Here is a 21190-nt window from a genome sequence, read left to right on the forward strand (position 1 = left end):
TGATATTTTCTCGCACTCAGGTTCTGGTTTCAGCCTCACTGGCTGTTCGTTCGCACCACGTGCCCTTCTCCTCTACTTCGTCTCTCTTTCTTCCTCGAGCATTCCTTGGGGCGCCCGTTTGAGGGGAGCGTTCGTCGTCTCAGCTGACTTCCGTACTCCCAGGCAGCTGCACTGTAACCGGTATTTCGTTTCCCGCAACTGCACTATAAGCGCTACGTGTATGTATGGAGTGCTATGGGAAAATAAGTCTGAAAAGACCATACTATGTCCGGTCCTGCACTATAAGCGGTTACGTTATAAGTGGTCTATACTGTATATGAACATTAGATGTGGCATGGCTGTAATGGGGCCTAAAAACAGTCGCTGTAAAGTGCGTAAAATCTATACGTAATAAGATTATGGCAATGACTAATGATGTGTACTATAGACATGAACAATACATTGCGAAAGAATGATATGACTTACAAAATATTACAGATGCAAGAATTAGCCAGAAGCACAAGTGCCTAAACAGAGCTCTTGAGACACAAGGGCCTGGAGGCATGTGCTATAAAAAACTATCACAGCAACATCCTCCGGAGAGATGATGCGCTACGAACTTATTGGGCTAATAACATGTAGCACAACATCATTCAGGAATGCGAGGACTGCTTTGGTGTTAAAGAGCGGTTCTTTACCAAGAAAGATAGCGGGATGTAGAGGGACACAAAAGCGATATGCTAGAGGAAAGTGTTTCTTTCTTTCTCTTTCGGCTTCCCGACACTCCAGGAGGACGTGGAGGACAGTGAGCCTCTCGCCACATCTACCACAGGTTGGAGGATTATCACCATTCAATAGAAAATTGTGAGTACCATATGTGTGTCCTATTCTGAGACGACAGAATAGGACATCAGTTCGTCGTGTTTTAGTTGTACAGGGCCAGAATCCTAACTGTGGCTTAATCAACTGGAGCTTATTATTTGTTTCTGCGTCCCACAAGCATTGCCAGTGGCTTCACAGTTTCTTTCGCGGGAAAGGTTTCAAATCTGTTGCAGGAACGGCAGACGTAGGGTTAATAGCGGGTGATGTGACTGATGTGGCCATTTGGTCGGCAAGTACATTGCCCTCAATGCCTCTATGCCCAGGCACCCAGCATATAATGACATGCTGGTTAGATGCATATGCTCTACAAAGAACAGAATACAGCTGAATTAGTGCAGGGTTTTTCTGTTTACAGGGTGACTTCAAGGCTTTTACGACACTTTGTGAGTCTGTAAATACAGTCGCCGGACCGTTTATTCGGACACCTTCGCAGCACCGCTACTCGTCCCATTGAAGTAATGTATAACCACGGCCGATAGTTCGGACGCCTTACAGCGCGCCGTTCGATTTTTCGGACTCCGGCAGCCTGGTTAGATGCGACGTCGACCGCCACGATACGGTCACAACAAGCTGGCCGCGATGTTTACATTTTGCTAGGTTGCTAGCACTGAAAGGGCGCGCTTGCTATGGTTGGATTGCTGGTGTATAAACCCACGCAGCACCTACAAGTTACAGTTGCCGATCTCGAAGGCTATACTTTTGTTGGCTGCACCTATTGGTTGTCGTGCTTCGGATTTAGCCAGTCCAGTATCCACTGACTGTATACCGCGGCCAAACAGCAGGCCAAGCCAAGTCAGTGTGCTTGGAAGTCGGTGCTCGGCCTTTGCGTTGTCAGTTGCAACGCCTCCTAAATAGACAATGCCTGGAACGTCGCTCTTTTTCCTCCCTGCCACGTGTTGTGACCAGGCGCCGTGCAAGAGCGCTTGCCTACCTACCGCCTGGTCATGTGACACCATCGGCGTAGCCAATGGCTTAAATGGGAGCAGCCGGCAGCGCGCTGTCCGCCGGCGGACAGCGCGAGCTCCCGCCGGCGTCCCTGGAAAAAAAAAACGCCGGCGTAGGTTTCAGCGCCGCTGACGCCGCGCGGAAATTTGCAGCTCTCCAGCAAATTTTTGTACTAAAACAAACTGACCAGCGACAAAAAGCCCCGTAAGGTGACTCGCATGATCTCAGAACAGCGATCAAGAAACCACTTGAGTGTCGTCTGCATATAGCAGCGGTGACCACGCGCGGTCGGCAAGGTGTCGTCTGCTCGCGACAAGCCAGCTGCTCGGCTCCCGGCCGCCGCGTGCCAGCATTGTCTTTATAGGAGGTGTTGTCAGTTGTTACGTGACCTAGGCCTTGTCAACAGCTACCTTTCAAGTCTCGCTCTTTTGCTTAGTGTGTTAGGCCTGATTTGCTTGTTCAATCTCGTCCAGATTTCACATAGTGCGAAATGCCTCTGACGCCTCCCATGCCATCTGCGCCGAGACGCGGCAATTACAAGACTGTCTATAGCGATAGCCAGACACTGTCGGAAATACAGGCTGACCTGATCGCACGTAAGCGTGCATCTGTACAGTCGCGCATTGACAATTTTTCCCGTCCACTGGGACCATAAAGGTACTTTTTTCTGGCGAATCCTTTTTTTTCGGACTCTCAATTATTCGGATTTTTCGGCGGTTCCCGTCGAGTCTGAATAAACGGTCGGTATAATAGTTTTTTTAAGTTTTGATTTCTTTATATGCTTTACAGCTGACAATAGTGCGTAGGCCTCAGCCGTAAATATACTTGTTTCTGGGTGGAGTACGCCGGATTCCGAGAAGGACGGGCCGACGGCTGCATAAGATACTCCGGCATGTGATTTAGAAGCGTCTGTGTAAAATTCTGTGCACGAGTACATGGACTGTAATTCTAGGAAATGCATTCGGATTTCGACCTCTGAAGCGTGCTTTGTAACCTCTACAAAGGATAGATCACACGCTACTACCTGCCACTCCCAAGGTGGTAACAGCTTGGCTGAAGGCATTAAGCGATGTTCGAGGAGTGGGATATCCATTTCTTCGCTAAGCTCCCTGACACGCAGTGAGAAAGGCTGTCTTACAGAGGGAGGATTACGAAAAAGTGTAGCACACGTCATATCGTTGATGGTATTAGAACATGGATGCTGATGATTAGAGTGGACATTAAGAAAGTATGTGAGGCTGGTGTATGTTCTCTGCAGATGGAGTGACCACTCCTTTGATTCGACATATAAACTTTCAATAGGGCTTGTTCTGAACACCCCGGTGGCCAGGCGGCATACCAGATGGTGGACGGGATCCAGCATATTCAGCACACTAGGGGCGGCAGAGTGATATACCACGCTGCCATAGTCCAATCGTGATGAAATGAGACTCTTGTAAAGATTCATTAAACACTTCCTGTCACTGCCCCATGTTGTGCGAGATAAAATTTTTTAGTAAGTTCATTGTTTTTAGGCATTTCATCTTCAGATATTTAATGTGTGGAATAAAAGTAAGTTGAGCATCAAGTAAAACTGCCTAAAAATTTGTGCTCTTTGTTCAAAGGTATGTGTTGCCCATAAAGTTCTACACAAGGATCTGCAACCAGGCCTCTCTTTCTTGTAAAAAGAACACAAGAACTTTTGTGGGGGTTCACTTTGAATCCGTTTTCGTCGGCCCACTTGGACACTTTGTTCAAGCACTGCTGCAGTTGTCTCTCACACACTGTAAGGTTGCAGGATTTGAAACCTATTTGTATGTCGTCTACGTAGACAGAATAAAAAATAGCTGGTGGTAATGAAGCACGAAGCGTGTTCATCTTCATGATAAAAAGTGTGAGCACACCTCCTTGGGTACACCAGTTTCCTGTATAAATTGACGCGACAATACATTGCCGATTTTCACGCGGAAGGTACGTTTAGACAATAGCTTTCTATTATATTTAGCATATTTCCACGGATACCCATTCCCGACAAGTCTCGCAAGATTCCGTAGCGCCAAGTTGTGTCGTACGCCTTTTCCATATCGAGGAATATTGACAAGAAAAACTGTTTATGTACAAATGCGTCACGGATATGTCCTTCAATGCGCACAAGATGATCAGTTGTCGACCGCCCTTCTCTGAAGCCACACTGATAGGGATCAAGCATATTGTTCCGTTCAAGGAAATGTCGGCGATAAGTTGGCGATTAATCATTTTTTTCAAAAAGCTTACAAAGGCAACTTGTGAGAGCTATCGGGCAGTAACTCGCCACCGAGGAAGGTTCTTTGCCCAGCTTCAAAATTGGAATAATAATAGCTTCTTTCCATGAGGATGGGATGTATCTGGCAGCCCCCAGATAGAGTTTAAAAGTTCCAGAAGTGTCATATGTGTGTCAGTGTGTAGGTTTTTAATCATTTCATACATGATTCTGTCAGCTCCCGGTGCAGAGCTACTGCATACGCTCAAGGCAGCTCTCAGCTCTGCTAAATTATAAGGACGGCTGTATGATTCGTTCGGACGGGATTTCCGATCCAGTGACTTCAGTTCAACTACTTGTTTGTATTTTAGGAATGCTTCTGAGTAATTCATGGAGCTTGACACACGCTCGAAATGCTCGCCCAGAGCGTTGGCCTGGTCTTCCAAGGTATTCCCTTGGTCGTCAACTAAAGGCAATGGGTGGATTTTTCTGCCCCTTTAGCTTTCTTAGGCCATTCCATACTTTGGACTCTTGGGTGTAGGATGTTATGCCACTGAGGAACCTCTCCCAGCTAGCCCTCCTTGCCTGTCGCCCGTACGCCTTCCTGGGATTTTGCCAGTTTAAATTCGACGAGCTTTTCCGCAGTCGGGGAGCGACGCAGTGCGCCCCACGCTTTGTTCTGTTTCTTTCGTGCCAGTCTGCACTCATTCCACCAGGGAACCCGTCTTTTACATGAGAGGCCTTTTGTTTGTGGAATGAATTTTTCAGCTGCATGGAGTATAAAACCAGTAAAATACGCTACTGCGTCGTCAATACTAAAATTATTGATAAAATCTTGTGATAAGTAGGTTGATTTTTAAAACCTTTCCAGTCAGCTGATTTTACTTTCCAACGGGGGGGGCGTGGGTTTGAACTGTCATGCTCCTCTATCAAGGTCAGTGTCACAGGAAAGTGGTCGCTCCCAAATGGATTTTAACGACATTCCATTCTATATAGGGAAGAAGGGTAGCAGAGCCAATCGCTAAATCTATGGAAGAAATGAATTATGGTGGATGTTATAATAGGTGGGCTCTTTTTTGTTAAGAGGACCGCACCAGAGGTTACCAAAAAGTTCTCTATGCGACCCCTGGCCTCACACCGGGAGTCTCCCCACAAAGTGCTGTAAGCATTAAAATCACCGGCAATAAGTATGGTTCCGGGAGCTGGTCAATTAGCGCATAAAATTCCATTTTGGCGAGTTTATAGTGTGGCGGTACGTAAATACAGCATTGTTACCAGCTTGTTAAAAAGTATTGCTGCACAGACACCGACTCTAGTGGTGTCTGAAAAGAGAGATTCTGGCATGCAAGATTTATCTGCAATTATGCTACACCTCTGGACGACGCAACAGATCATCACGGGCTTTACGGAAGATAGCATATTGTCTAAGGCAGTTTGTTTTGTGTTTTGTTTAGATGTGTTTCCTGAACACACAGCACTTTTGCTTATATTTCTGGAGGAGTTCTCTGATCTCCTCGAGGAGAAGTCCTCTCACATTCCATTGTAGAATTTATGTGTCCATTTGAATGTGTTTTGTGCTGTGGGTTCAAGAATACAAAGTTAGCTCACGGGCCCCTTTCCAGGCGCCGTGACACGAGGTTTTCTTTTTGGGGATGCGGTCGATGGAATTCATGCCGCTCCTTAGGCGCTGGCTGCGCCCTCACGTTGGTGTTGTGTCCCTGTCCTCTTGCGAGGCGCTGGACACGTGCTCTTGCGAGCTGTTAGTTTGACGTGAAGGCCTCGTCTCGAGGGGCGAGAACTTGGAGGCCACCAGCCCGGAGGTCGCTGGCCCCTTGTTCTGATATGGCGGAGCCGCGCTAGCTGCAGCCGCCGAGGGGGGGGGGGGGGGCGGATGGCGTCACTGCCGGCCCTCTACGGGTGTTGCCAGACAGCCGCCGGGGGCCAATGTGGTGCTGCCCCCTGACGCTGCCACTTCAGCAAAGCTGGTTTTTGGCAGGTGCAATAACCGCCTGCGTGCCTCCTTGAAGTTATGTTTTCCTTTACTTTAATAGTTACTATTTCCTTTTCTTTTTCAGGTATGGGCACGACCGCAAGTAGGCGGCGTGCTCCCCATCAATGTTCACACAATGTAGAGAGCTTTCACAAGATTCGGAGGAGTGTTCAGGAGCACTGCATATCGCACAAGTTTGGCGGCCTCGGCAGTTCTGTGAACTTGGCCGAACCGCTGGCATTTGAAGCATCGGAGAGGATTTGGCACGTATGGCCTAACACGAAGCTTGATGTATCCGGCCTCGATGGATTCGGGCAGAACACTTGAGTTAAAAGTAAGTATCAGGTGCTTGGTCTGGATTTCCTTGCCGTCGCGCCTCATCTTGATCCGTTTAACATTGATTACATTCTGCTCACTGAAGCCCTCCAAGAGTTCAGCCTCACTCAGCTGCAACAGATCATCATCTGATACAACGCCACGGGTGGTATTCATGGTACGGTGCAGGGTTACTGTTACTTGAGCATCTCCAAATGACACTAAGTTGGGTAGTTTCTCGTATTGTTCAAGATCACGGACCTCCAAGAGGAGATCCCCGCTTGCCATCCTGGATGCTTTACAGCCTGGTCCAAAAATATCAGCCAGAGCCTTTGACACAAGGAAAGGTGAGATTGTTCATACTGATTTGTCTGTTTTTTCTGAGTGGCTCACGTGAAATCGGGGAAAATTCTGTGTTTGGCATCCACTGGAAAACATCTTCGGTGCGCCCTCGTTTCAGACGGCGATCAGGGAGTGGGGGGAAAGAACTTGCCATAAGTATAGGTGAGTGTTCGGCAGCAGCGCCAGCCACCCACCATGGAGCCCAACGAAAGGACGCTGCAGAAACTGGAAAAGCCAGGTCCTGCAAACGCCAGCTGTATGCCACTACTATAACCAAATATGGAGTATCCAAGGTTGGCTACCCACACAAGATTAACCCTAGCTGCCTTGGAAAACGGAAGTAAAAGGAAGTGAAAAGAAGACAGGATAGATTGAAAGTGATAGAGAAAGACGAAGATTTAAGAGGAGGACAGGAAAAGGCACCTGCCGATTTCCCCTGGGTGGGTCAGCCCAGGGGTGCCGTCTATGTGAAGCAGAGGCCGTAGAGGTGTGTTGCCTCCGCCGAGGGGCCTTAAAGGTCCGAACACCCGGCATCAGCTCAACCCCCAGGATCCCCCTTTCCCCAGACACGGTTAAGCCACGCAGGGCTACACACGGGAGGGTCCAACCCCCATGTGCTCGGGTCCGTGGTGTCGCAACACACCAAATGCCTGCTTTCGCAGACGCCCCTGCGGGGAACGAAGAAGCGTAAATTTCTCTCTCGAGGAGGAGGCACCTATGTTTGCCAAGGCCAAAAGCGAAAGGAAAAAAAAAAAAAACGTGAGCAGCTTGCACGAGTGGTGCAAGGCTTGAGTAAACAGCGGAGCTGGTGATCACCTGGCTTCTTCCAGGTTTTACTAGGCTAGGAGATGCTAAGTTTTGCTAGGAAATGCTAAGTGCCGCTAGGCACAGTATTCCGAATCGGCTCGCCACCTACGCGGAGATTCTCCCTTGGCCGCGCGACCTGCTTCAAGATGAGCGGCTTCTTCTTCGTGTGTCCGGTCTTCTTTGGTCGTCCCATGTCAAGGCTAAGTGTACTTGCCAATGTCTAAGAGAGTTCTGCTTCCGTCGCGGCGGCTCCAAGATTTATCTCTCCGGTGACGTCACATCCAAGCTGCACCTCCACACTTGCCGGGGCGTGGCTAGTCGAAACCTGCTAAGCCGCCGCCAGAGGCGCCTGCTCAGTCCCGGACACTGCTCGCGTTCTGCACAAACGCGGGGAAACGAGGAAACATGAGAGGCTTTGGCAGCAGCTCTGCGCGTTACCTCGTTGGTGCTGCTATAATTAATTTTTCTTTCTCTCTCTATCTTTCGCTCATTTTTTCTTTTCCTCTCCCGAGTATAGTGCGCGCCGCACGCATGCTCTCCTTCCCTCTCCTTAACGTCCCATGTCAAGGCAACATGTACACGGCACGGAGAGGAGGCGAAGCACACGCCACTTTGTGAGGTGGTTGCTAGGCAACTCAGGCGACTCATCGCTCAGTGAGGTTTTCTCGATCGACGAGCACTGTTTTATGGATAGCTTACACAACATCACTGTTAGAAATGTTGCAGTTTCGCCCCAAAAGCTAAGATTCGATTGCAATCGCAGAGTAGTAGACAGGTATATGAACTAGTAGAACATTAGTTTTATCGACCGTAAAAACTTGCAAACATTAGCTTACTAACAATTTTAAATAATAAGTACGGTGTCACGCACGCACAGGTAAACATTACCACATGTCGCTGCTCAATGACCGCAGAAACTCGGTGTCAACATGCTGCAGTGAGGAGGGGCGGTAATCGCAGCAAGAAAATTGACCTCCGTACCATTTCCTGCTTCAGCGTGAACTAAACATCGAAAGCCCAGCGCACACGACTCTACCAGCACTAGGCACTTCGCTCACATCGCGAACTTTGAAGATGAGGCCCGCACGGGTGCACGTCGCAGATCGCTTTCAAGATACGGCTCTGACGCGACCGCCGCCGTAGCCAACATGATGCCAACGTCTCGTCAGGGGAAAATGACAGTCCGCTAGACACACCGACTCCGGCGACTGCTTTGAAAGTATTGGATCCATTTGACCTCATTAGAAAAGTTATCAGAGCCCCCGACAATGACATTGCGATGGCTCTTTTAACGGACTGGGACACTCGCGTAACGCCTTTGTTTGCCGTGAAGCGTAAGAAATCCAGGCTGACTGACGTCTGGAAATAAAACTTCCGGTAAGTGCAAGCTTGCCAATCTTGCTGACTTTGTCATAAATATGCAGTGAAATTGTGATAATTCAAACGCGCTTCATTACGGCGGTTGCCAAGCTTGCCGACTTTGTCATAAATATGCAGTGAAATTGTGATAATTGAAACCACTTCAATGTGGCGGTCCATGTGCCATGCTTGCCGACATTGTCATAAATATGCAGTGAAATTGTAATAATTGAAACCGCTTCAATGTGGCGGTGCATGTGCCATGCTTGCCGACATTGTCATAAATATGCAGTGAAATTGTAATAATTCAAACCGCTTCGTTGCGGCTGTGAATGTGCCGCAAAATGATTGTTTCGGGATCGGCCAGGCACGCGCGTTCGGTTAGGCGTCGGCCACCAAGTATAAACAATGCTGTGACAGCGGCGCGAAATGCATTCCATCCAATCGCTATGATTTCCCAGACGATGATTTCGGTTTCGTTCACGGCTTTGCCGTTTGGCGTATGTATATAATACTAATCGCGTATCAACGAAGTTCGCCACCATAACGAAGCTTTTCGTGTGTCCCGTGAATTTTGATGCAGCGGGACTCGACTGTATATTCAAATTACAATACGATGTTATCATACCGTGTAGGTTGTGGTTAAGTTGTACTTTACGATTTTTCTCAACCCTTTTACTTTCAGAAATTCAATTAGTTCACCAGCGCCTCTGCGCCACGCGATGGGCTTGTGTGGTCGGAATGGTTCGGGATGATTTTCTTGGCCGCAGACGCAGAGACCGACGCCGGATTTTCTGCGACACGGGGCTTTTAACGATATTACATTAAAAGACGTTGATAGCCAGCTTTAAAAATGAAGTACACGCTCTAAGTAGTCTAAGAAATCTAGTTTGTTTCCCAATGGCAGCTGTAAATAACTAGAAATCATGACTTGCGCCAAACATAGTCAGACACTCAATACTGCTATTTATCGTTGAGAATTATGAAATAATTTCATGCCTCAATGACTGCTTGATATACATAGCTACGCCACCATTCCCCGTTTCCACACAAGTTTTAATCCAGAACATCGTTTGTTGTTAGCCAGTTTTCCATATACAGTGTAGACTTATAACAAGTCGCCGGAGTCGCGAATATCCGCACTATAAGCGGTACCGCACTATAACCAAAGCAACAATTTTCAAGGCCCGCAAATATGCAAAACATGTGCACCAAGCCGCCACGAGTATGCGACAGTTGAGGAATGCGGCTAGAACATTTGTTAATTTACAGCAATCTCACTATTTCGAACCAAATCACGCGGCGGCGCCTCCGACCGGCATTGCTCCGGCACCGCCATAGAGTAAAAGCTTAGGGGAGATCCCCTTCAATGTCGCGCGCGAACAAACCAAAAAAAAAAAAAACGCGGCGGACATTTCACCCTCTCTCAAACATCGCCGATTCTGCGTTGCGCCAAGTTGTGGGCCACGATTGGGCAGTGAACCCTTCTTTCTCCTTTATGCTTCCTGTACTTTCTAGCCACATGGTGACCTTGCACGGTGCCGCTACGGCGCACAGGGAAGCAGCGGCGCTGTCCCAGGCCGGCCAACGAAACTACCCACGCCAGCAAACGCCCGATTCCCGATAACGACAGAAAACGAAACTTCGGGAAGCTGGCGCCGGGCCGGCTGTAGCGGCGGGCGCGCACGGTGACAGTCGAAAGTGAGGGAGCTACGAGGGAGGGCGAGGGGAGCCACGAAGCGGCAGAGTTGCCAAGGATTCGCTTCCCTGCCGCCCTCCTCCCTCACATTCCACCGTCTCCGCGTGCGCCCTTCGCCGTGCAGCGCCCACTCGCTCGCTGAAGTTTCGTTTACTGCCGTTATCGTGAAGCGAGGGTTTGCTGTTTCGTGGCCCTCGCTCACTATGAGCACCGTGATATTTCACGACTCGCACTCAAGATTCTGGTTACAGCCTCACTGGCTGTTCGTTCGCACCACGTGCCCTTCTCCTCCACTTCGTCTTTCTTCCTCGAGCACTCCTTGGGGCGCCTGTTTGAGGGGAGTGTTCGCTGTCTCCGCTGACTTCCCTACTCCCAGGCAGCCGCACTGTAACCGGTAATTAGTTTCCCGCAACTGCACTATAAGCGAGACGTGTATACATGGAGTGCTATGGGAAAATAAGTCTGAAAAGACCGTACTATGTCCGGTCCTGCACTATAAGCGGTTACGTTATAAGTGGTCTATACTGTACATCAAAACATCAAAGTTGTGGGAAATCGAGGTATATAAGTGGCTAAGTTGTTCCTTTTCATTTTTAAGGCTACGCATGCTTATGGGTAAAACCTTGAGCGGTTTGGCGGTACATGAAATAGATTCGTTGAAAGTCATGACATCATAATAGTTAAATGCATTTGAGTTGCCCATATTTCACAACAATCTACACGAGCTCATGAAGAGGAAAACTTCACACTACACTCCTTTCTTCATCTTTTCTATATCGTTAACGCTGGAAATTTTTCAGCACCGACGAGTTCTCAATACTCTGCCCCCTGAGGTAACCATAAATTTCCATCACATTTCCTTCTTTTTTTGCACTGAGGCACCAATCAGCTGCTAGCCATACCTAGTTAAGTGTTCATTCACATAGACCATTGACAAGCACTGAAAGACAAGTGCTCTTGCATCCAATTTTGCCTTCCTTGCCTTGCTGAGAAAGGCATTTCTCTTGGTTCAACGAACAAACCGGAGAATAATATCTGATTAGTCGTGCCGAGCAGTAGGTACACGATGACAATTGTCGACATCAGCCTCTGCGTCTTCTTCCTGTATGACAAAGCCGATTTGTTTCATTATAGCTACTGGTTCACTTTTATGATGAATGCCTTTGATCTCAATGTTGTTCGCGTTGGTACTGTTCTAACTCTTCTATTTTGTTTGTCAACTTCACAGTTTGTGAACGGAGTTCTCCGTTCTCTGTCAACACTCCCTGTAACTGCTTCGCTATTTCGCTGATGCCTTCAAATTTTCCCTTTAAGCCTCTGATTTAAACCTGAGCTCACACTTGAAATCTTCACATGCTTTAAACATACGACGCACTTCCTTTGTCATTGTAAAAAAAAAAAACGCAAGATATTGTTATGTGAAACAAACGAACAATGAATTGTTTGGATAAAGTGCACAGCCCTAACACAGGAGACAATAGGGTTATACAAGAACGCTGCTTACCTGTAAAACCAAGCACAATATTAGTTGCTACTCCGATGCGCACTGCCTCCAAACTGGAATTCGTCTTCGTTCTGCTGGTCCTTTTTATGTCGTCGGCACCCTGCACATTCCCTGTGAAGTGGGCGTTGCTACGTTGTTTTTCCGTGCAGATAGACTTGTACGATAAGTGACGATAGAGGCGATGATCTGGGCCTGTCACGTGCATCCGTGGTCCACCGAGTACCAAGAATTTATTCCACAGGCCTAGCGGTGCGCTGCAAAAGCAAGCGCAATATCTAGTTGCTACTCTGATGTGCACTGCCACCGAACCTCAATATGAACAGTGCAATTTGGGCTTTGGATTCAGGACGTAGTTTAAAACATTGGTAAATTTTTAAAAAAGTCTGAGAAAGTTCACTAAATGCAAATATGAATTGCCAATGTAATATGAAACTCCGATGCTGCAAGCCAGCGTATGCCTAAACTACGCTGGTACGCAGCATCGGCACATCTGAACGCGAGGCAGCCGCCTCTCTCAAAGGCCCATCGCCACCGTTGGGGTAAGGGAGGGAGGGGAAGGGGGGCCGACGCTGTGCTACGTCACCAAATACGTATCTTGCAACCGAGCGCAAGGGTAACTGGCGAAGCCTCGGGAGGGAGGGAGTGGGATGGGGGGGGGGGAGGGCTTTTACTCTGAAAGCGATCTTCTAACATCGAAAGCGACCTTTGTATGCGCCGTGCTTACGCTGCTCAAAGCAATAGACGGCACGAGCTGACAAGCGGCAGCGAGCGAACAGAGAAAAGGAAAAGCACAAAAGCAACAAAAGCGCCGCCGCTTCAAACTCTTGGCGCCCAGTCGCGGCTTTCAAGCTGTCCGGCGTCGCCGCACTAAAAGAGAAAGGGAAAATGCGCCTGACTGCTCGCTGTTCCTTTCGCGGCCGTGGTGGGGCGGCGTTTACACAGACGCGGGTCGAAAATCGATTCTTTCTCTAGCGTTGCAAAGTAATGGGGCTCAGCCGGGACCTCAGAAAAATTCGTATCATCCGGAAATTCGAAAAAGCCTCGAAAGAAACACGACGATCACGCGAATCGGTGACAGCGGCATGTCACAAGGGAAACGGCTGTCGCCCGCGTGCGCACACAGGTTCTTTAGCGCACGCCTTTTCCATACCAGCTGGCAGACGACACGCTGGCGCGCGTTGCAATGGGTCCGTCTCTGGTTTAGGACGGTGCCCTTGCGCTCCACAGCAACGCAGTATACCCGAAGGCCGCACGAGGACGGATATTCCAACAGTGCAGCTCAGCAGAGCAGCGGGACCAGTGAGGTGAGAAGGCACGCATCGGGTAGGGCTTCACAACAAATACTTTCGCTCTCGACTCACGCTTTTTTGTTCTGAGGGAAGGTAACAGTGTGTCAGCTGAACAGTCAGTCGAGCTGTTCTTCTGAGAAGGTCGCGAAGTGGCGATTGTTGCGCGTCCATGCTCCGGCCAGACAAAGTGTCGCCTAGCAACGGAGGCATGTCTCTTCCTTCTTTCTGCGTGCCTCTTTTGCGCGTCTTTCAACGACTGCACTAGATACGCCGCTACACGCGCGGAGAAATGTAACCTCCGCACTCAAGGGTTTGCCACACGGCCACATTTGTACTTTCCGGGCGGTGTCATTTACATGCGCTTGCAATTTGAAATAGTTCAGGTGTCTGCCTCGAGCGAGACAGTTGCAATGTCCACGGCAAGGAATGTGAAAAACAAACAAGCTTTGGAGGCGACATGGAGCTGCCTTTTTGTCGGTAGCTTTCTCACAGTCAGCGTCTGCTTTGAGCGTGTCATTCTTATTACACAGTGCTTTGGTGGCGCGTGGGGCCGGAATCTATGGCAAATAGCTACAGCACGGGCCGAGAGTGAACGGCGACGTCTTCGTGGATAGCTCATACGGTGAACACTTATGAACTGATGGGTTAATGTGCGGAATGGTTAATTTTTGGGCTTTCACTATAACGACTTTTCAGAATAACGAACCATTTACTGCGGTCACCTGAAATGAAGTTTCTTACATCGAGATTTCACTGTAACGGTTGAACATAACAAAGCCTTAAAGGCCTACACCCAACTCAGCGAATGCCATTACAAGTAACGAGTAATAACACCACCTTTCTCCTTGCATAAGCACCTATCGACTGTGTTTCCAGTTTCAGTGTTGAAAATTCAACCTTACGGATCCAATAATGTATAATATTTACTTGACAGTTTCACTGTTTTGACAGTAGAAATATTTGCCTGAATCACCGTGCTTATAGTGTGAGGCGTTTGTTGCACCATAACGTTAAAAGGGCGAAAAATCTAATCTGGTAGTGGGGCACAGAGGTGCTTAGATTAATGTAGCTAATTTACATTTGAAAAATACTGTACAATGTAACTACAGGCTGCACATTTTCCTGTACATTCAAGGTACAGCCACATACAACTGTAAATAAAGCAAAGATAATCAATCTTTCCATTATGCAGCAGAAATCAAAGAATCACCACTAACCAATCACTCACTGCCAACATTACACCCCAAGAACTGACTAAATCTTGTACACATGTGACTTGCATAAAATGCATGCATGTTCCCCTCACCGGCTCTTACTTCATGTACTCGTATGAGTTGGCTGAGATCATCTTTGAAGTAGGACACCGTTAGGGTATAAGACCAACCGATGCAGCATCCTTGTCACCGAGACTGGTCTCTGCTTCCGTTATTTTTTTAAACTCCACTCCAGCACAGCGTCATTCCCCATGTTCGAGCGCAAGAACAATGTAAGCAGCAGAGATACATCTCTGCATATGTTCCTCAGCCTTTCATCCATTCGCACCCTTGTAAGACTAAAAAAAAGCGATGCAGAGCATAAAATGAAATTAGGTAACAAGATATTTCCTACAAATGGAAGAACCTATAGATAGGCACGCTGGGACATCATAGGAACAGTTGTAGAAACATAAGCCTGTTACATTTCTTAATCTTCTAGCACATCTGTGTTATCCGCACCGAATATGATTTTGCTGCATTGTGTTAAGGAAGTACGTGGCAAGTTCAGTGGTCATATTGGTTAAAATTTTCAATTTTCCAATTTCTTTTTCTTACTTTCGTGATCCTCGGACCTTCATTTACATCGTGATCAAATATTGTAACACACTACACGGCAAAAATTGAGAAAACCGCACTCAGGGTACTGCTAGTGTGAAGCAAAACACAGCAGAGCATGAAAGGCAATCACACACAGCAATTCTGGCCCAAGCACAAAGAAGAATAGTGTTGTCCCATATTGAGAATTAGCAAAAATTATCAATCACAGACTGTGCAGACCAGCCTTGTGACATTCTTTTTTTCCCCACGATCACAGCAGTGCACAGCTGCTCCATGTCTGAGTGCACAAAGCCGCACGCCCAGAAGCCTCATCATGGTCACCATTTTATCATCATCATCACCACCATTCTATTCATACTGGTCATACAGAAATAACCGAGAACGTAATCAAATTTGGGACCATTAAGATTATACATTTGTCATGCACCTTCTTTCAGCACCCGCACCAAGCACTTGTATTGCATGCGATTACTACTAGTTTGTGTTCTGCACTTTAGGGCATTCTCTAGAAGCATACCTGAAAAGCTTGACAAGTAGAAACTTGCAAGCTGCCGCTTCACACAGTGTTCCTGCAATTAACCCTTTGTGGTCCGAAACTTTTACCCACTTTTTGGCTGTTCTGGTCCGTAACTATTTTGCCAGTTTGTGGCGCCGCTAACAAAACCACCAACTGTGGAAGAAAAACTCACAGGATATTCATTTTTTCCATTGCATTCTGCAGGCAACTCCTCTACTAATATTTGAGCAGCGTGTTATACCGCTCGAAGCATTCTCCAGGGTACAGGCCTGGGTTGTTGCTGCAGCTTTTGCAGAAAAACAAAGTTTCCCTCCTGCCTGCGTTTGTTTTTCGATCGCTACAAGCGGCACAGTCCTTGTTGCTTCGGCGTGGGAGCTTGTAGATGAAATGGCTCCTCCCATCTAGCTTTTCCTCGCACTCCTTCCGCGCAGACGGGCCTCGCTTTTTGGCTCTAGCCCTCACGTCACCCACCAGCTGTTGGATGAGGTTGCAGCAGTACTGCAGGTGTCACTGTTCTTTCTCACCAATGTGAGAAATGTGTCACTGTTCTTTCAAATGCGCACGAATCGCAGTGAGAAAAACCGTGAAATTTAACCCCCGAACACCCTTGTCGGGCGGTGCCCGACAGAGGACTGCTATGACAGCGTTGCGTTGTCGGGCCCTGCCCGACAACAGACTGCAAAAGGTTAAAGAAGTGCCAACGGTCAAAGGCAGCCAGTTGCACGTCAACTTAGCATAGAGGGTTACTATACTCGCGGACAACTTTCTGTGGCAATGAAGAAAAAGCTACGGAGGCAAGGCGCGCACAAGTGAGAGCACTTCTGAAAAGAGTCCCACGTTTTAATCCACATTGGTTTATGCTGGGGAAGAGAATACATCAGCTTATTAGCAACAGTTAAATACGACATAACACACCACTCAGCGTAAATGTTTACTTACTTTGTGGCTTTTGCCTTCTGCATCTGGGCAAACGCGAAACCGTCGCACCTGGAAGCTGCGTCGACTCAGCATCTGTTCGGAGCAACCCAAAGCACTGTCAGACGCTGCCAGACTACTTGGCGCGGTAACACATGTGCAGCATCCACGCGCCCGCAGCTTTCCCTTCATTGCCACAGAAAGTTGTCCGCGAGTATAATGAGATGCCGTTGGTGACAGAAATGGCCGCTCACATGTCCCCTCACATAAAGGTGTTGAAGCGATCTCCAACGCCAAAAGTCTCAAAGAAACAGACCATACTGGACTGTGTACAGACAACCGAGGTGTGCAAACTGTTGCAATAATATTTTGTATGTTGGCATGATACATTTTCAGTGTAGGACTTAGTGATTGGCTCTCTGATTAACTTTGAGATTAATCAACTGATGATTTAAAGGTACAGTGAAACGTAATACAAAACTAGCGTAGACTGCAAGATTACTCTTTTGAAGTTCTCTGTTTTAGTTCAAATAAAGAACAAAACAAAAAACGTGGCCATAAGTGAAGAAAATAAAGGCCAAACGTTCCTCTTGGCATTCCGCGGCACTGATGTAGTCCACGACGAGAAAGTCTATAGAGGTTGCCAAGACTAGAGTATTTGTTCATATCCACACACACACTGCAATACTTTCTTCTTTGTTAAAAAAGCCTCTTTCTCAAGAAACCAAACAAAAACTGCAAAGAACTAGTAATAAAAGAGTTCAGTGAACAGCCCCTAGCACACGCTCGTCCAGAGCACGAAAGCATGCTAAGAAGTGCATTTGTGCCATATACCACAGCACCAGAAGGACATGCTCTTGGCAAAGAAGGCTTCTTAACAATGTTGATTTTTTCTAGAAGCATGCATTTAAGTAAATCAGCATAAAACTTGCAAAAGGTGGCATATGGACAATGGGTCCTACATTTTGAGAAATCAAGATAGTATGAAATTCCCTTTGGTGTCCTTTTAAGCAAATGTAGACTACACCAACAGGTGCTTAAGCATTTATTAATGTGGTATCCTGTGCTGCATGCATGTCAGAATTTTTACTACAAGACATGGAACTCAATGTGTGTCTGCAAGTGCAATCAGTATCTCAATGTATGAAGTAGCTATATGGCAGCTTGCTCTACACTTTTTGCATTTATTATAACCTTTGCAGCAGTTTGCTACCATAAAATTATTGAACCTTATTAAAACACATTATTTATACTTTTAGAGCTTCACTTACAGACTCCTTTCATTTCTTTGTATACGACTCCTTTGATGGCAATGCGTGAAGATTTGTCCATGGGATCAGTATGCTCAAGCCTCCATCCCTCCTGCCCGAAATGAGCCCAACGTAAGCTCTAAATCTGACTTGGCTGCAGAGAAAAAAATGTGGCTCAATCCTTTGAGTAAAGCATATGCACTAAGAATGATTCACACTTAGCACTTGACTAAAGTAAGATTCCAAGCAAGAGCCCCTCCAAACAAATCGAAATTACCGGCAAAGTGGGGGGGCTATCCTGGAACGGATCCAAAATTCAAGATGGCAATGACAAAGGTTTCCCACCAGAAGAAAGAAAAAACAAAAAGTGTAGTTGGCATGGATTTAAATTTTATTTAACATGAACTTTATTAAGCTTAAGTACGTGAAGGCACATGCCATTTGCGAAGAAGGCACATGAATGTTTCCTATACAATCAATGTCTCAAATACGGGAGAGTGCTGGTGGAAAGTAAATTGATTACAACCCAAGATACTTTTTTACATTAAAAATCCAACAATTAAAAGCCGCTGGCGGATCAAGGAACAAAAATGGAATTCCATGATGGTTTCGCTGAGTTGGGTGCAGAAGTTTATGCACCAGTCATCTTCTAAACAGAGCAAAACTAGTGCATGCTTGTCAAAGGAAGGAAGTCATAAGAGTGCATGCGCGCACATGGGAAGTATAACAATGCACGAGCCTAGTCGCACAATCACTGTGACAAACAAAACACATGGGATCGGATCTGTCGAGCCATGTTTTTAATGGACTCCGTCTCGGAACTTTATGGACAAAGGTTATTCAAGCAATACAATTATTTAAAAATTTTCAGAAATTAAACTTCAAATAATTGCTTTAGTGGACATGTTATAATTGCAGGAGTGCAGTCAACCAACACTCAAAGTAGAACATTTTGCTACGATCAGTGTGTGATTAAATATGTAACAGCACAGCATTAAACTAGGACACAAACAGAAGAGGAGACAAGGCCAAGCATTGTGGGAGCTGCTACATAGGCCAGACGAGGAGATATTTAACACCGCTTGTCCTGGTCTGCTATTCGGTTTATCCAAAGTCGCGCTGTTACATTTTTAATCATGTAGAACCAAGTAGCCCAATCTCTGATGTTACTAAATCTCTGCATCTTGTACCAGCCTTGAGAAAAAACTACTCAAAATTTTCAGCAACGTACATTGCTGATCCAAATATGTTTGGGCACCGAGAAAAAATTGCAAACGAAAAAGTGTTGATTGGAACACCATTGCATTTTATGGCACATAGGAGTGCGTATTTCTCAAAACTGGTACCATGCATAAAGATTATAACAAAAAGTTATGCTGTGCGTGGAGGCTGACTTCAATTCTGAAATTACTCTATGGCCAATAAATTAATTAATTTAAAAGTTAACTCCGCAAAGCCCAACATATAATTTTTCTTGCACTGAGGTTGACAGATCAAAATTCAGATTTAAGCTCGATAAAGATAATCAAAAAGCCTGAAGTAAATTTATTAAGCTGGAGCAATATTACCCCCTTCCCCCCAATTTGTGGATAGTTGGGCAAACCAATTACTAATTAATTTCTATAGTATCGTTATGACTCGAATATCATATCATTGCTTTTTTTTTTGTATGAATCTGCTCTCCTTACTTTGCCAGAAGTAAAGGTGAACAAGTTCAATCTTCCTTGATCAGGAATGGTGCTCGGACTTTCTGGGGCAAAATTTATCGAATTTCGTTAATAATTTTGTTGGCATATCATGCAAATTATGAGGTCCATCACTGCTATAAAGCTTGATCAGCCAAATTGCCATTTGTTCACTAATTCATGATTTTTATTAAACACACAGTATATACCACATCAAAAGACTCCAGATGTAAAATTTACAGCCAGCAGAGACCATCATAAGGACTGTGTCTACATATTAGAATGCAAACACCATATTCGCTTCCTACGTGGCATGTGAGTTTTGTGCCCCACCTCAGCTTCTAGAATGTGATCACGTAACTGGTAACGTAACAGGGCAGGCTGGTAAATCCTGTTAACTGGCATGTACTGATGCTTTCTTAATGTCTGAACCCTGATCACAACTCCTGTTGGCAATACCCAGGGCAAATCATTTGTTTCATTCCAGTAGTCAATGTGCATGCTTATATTCGGGGCAATTACAGCCGATGTACTGCCATGAGCCAAATGCATTCCACTTCAATGTTGGCCAAAGAGCAAGGAGAGGGGCTGAATGCAGCAACAATAGGACAGCAGGGGTCACACAACATGCAACACCTACACTCCAACATCTGGCCATTTTTTATTACAAAATGACCATATGCACGCACACACCCACAGACACACACACACACTACTCCAAATAAAACTGTTCAGCCCTTCAGTTAAGTTGGTAAACATAACTTATTTTGTAGTTAAATTAAAAGTAATTCTTATGGTAGTACACTATGGAAGCACGTTGTATGTTGAGTGCGATGCAACACAGTAAAAATGAAAGTAAGACATTACAGAAGATTTGGTAATGTAGACTCTCGCTTTTCGCAATGTCCCGCTGTCTATGCACATCATATATATAACTTTCTTTCTCTCCAAAAACGAAGCTACTATGTTGCAACACCAAAAGTGAACTATCAGGCAATACAGGTCATCAAATTACTCCTCTGCACACATCTTGACAATTACCAAATAGTAGCGAAGATCTCAATAAATGATAGTACAAATACTGCCTTAAGTTTCCTAGGATTTAAGAGAAAAGTATGTGTCAGTTTATCACGGCAACTTATCCGCAGGGCGCCTCTTACTATTTACCAGGCTGTTTCAGCAGCTTCCTGTGTACACACAGCAGCTCGTCGTAAGCAAGTGCACACCCGGCACAGGTGGGATGTGTAAGCTATCCCACCCAGCTAAATAAAAAAATAAGTGGATCACAAAAAGCACGGGACGATACTTTTATCCTTCTGTTAAAGCATGTTCCGATCTCGCACTGAAACTGCATACGTACGGGTGCGATCGTACAGGCGATGTGGAGAAAGTCCGCGCCTGTGTTTTTTTTTTTTTTTTTTTTTTTTTTTTTTTTTTTTTCATCCGAAAGCCGAACAGTAGCGAGGTGCAGTTCTTTGATTTCTTCAACCTGAATAAGCGAAAAAGCCATTTGCACTGGCCCCCCAATGCAACGAACTCTTCCACACGCACCTGGCGCACCGTGTACCCGCCAATCGTGACTCCCGCCTTATACTGCAGGGCGTGTTTGACCGCTGCTGTGTGACTCTATCGGTGAGCATTTGTCCTGAAACAGTTAAAACAAGCGTTGTAAGTACGCGA

General features: G+C 46.3%; 1 long non-coding RNA gene across 2 annotated transcripts in view; it reads right to left on the reverse strand.

The window, feature by feature from the left end:
* Positions 1-12071: 12071 nt before the first annotated feature.
* Positions 12072-21190, reverse strand: part of LOC119452379 (uncharacterized) — a 72367-nt gene continuing 63248 nt past the window's right edge. The window contains exons 5-7 of one of the 2 annotated variants that reach the window (XR_007464845.1): positions 15661-15712; positions 14646-14881; positions 12072-12294 (exon numbers count right to left, since the gene is read on the reverse strand). This is a non-coding gene — a long non-coding RNA (uncharacterized LOC119452379). The remainder of the gene's footprint in view (positions 12295-14645; positions 14882-15660; positions 15713-21190) is intronic. The other variant, XR_005191891.2, reaches the window with a different exon arrangement.

Source organism: Dermacentor silvarum, chromosome 1 (assembly GCF_013339745.2).
Source record: "Dermacentor silvarum isolate Dsil-2018 chromosome 1, BIME_Dsil_1.4, whole genome shotgun sequence".
In the NCBI taxonomy this organism is placed as follows: Eukaryota; Metazoa; Arthropoda; class Arachnida; order Ixodida; family Ixodidae; genus Dermacentor; species Dermacentor silvarum.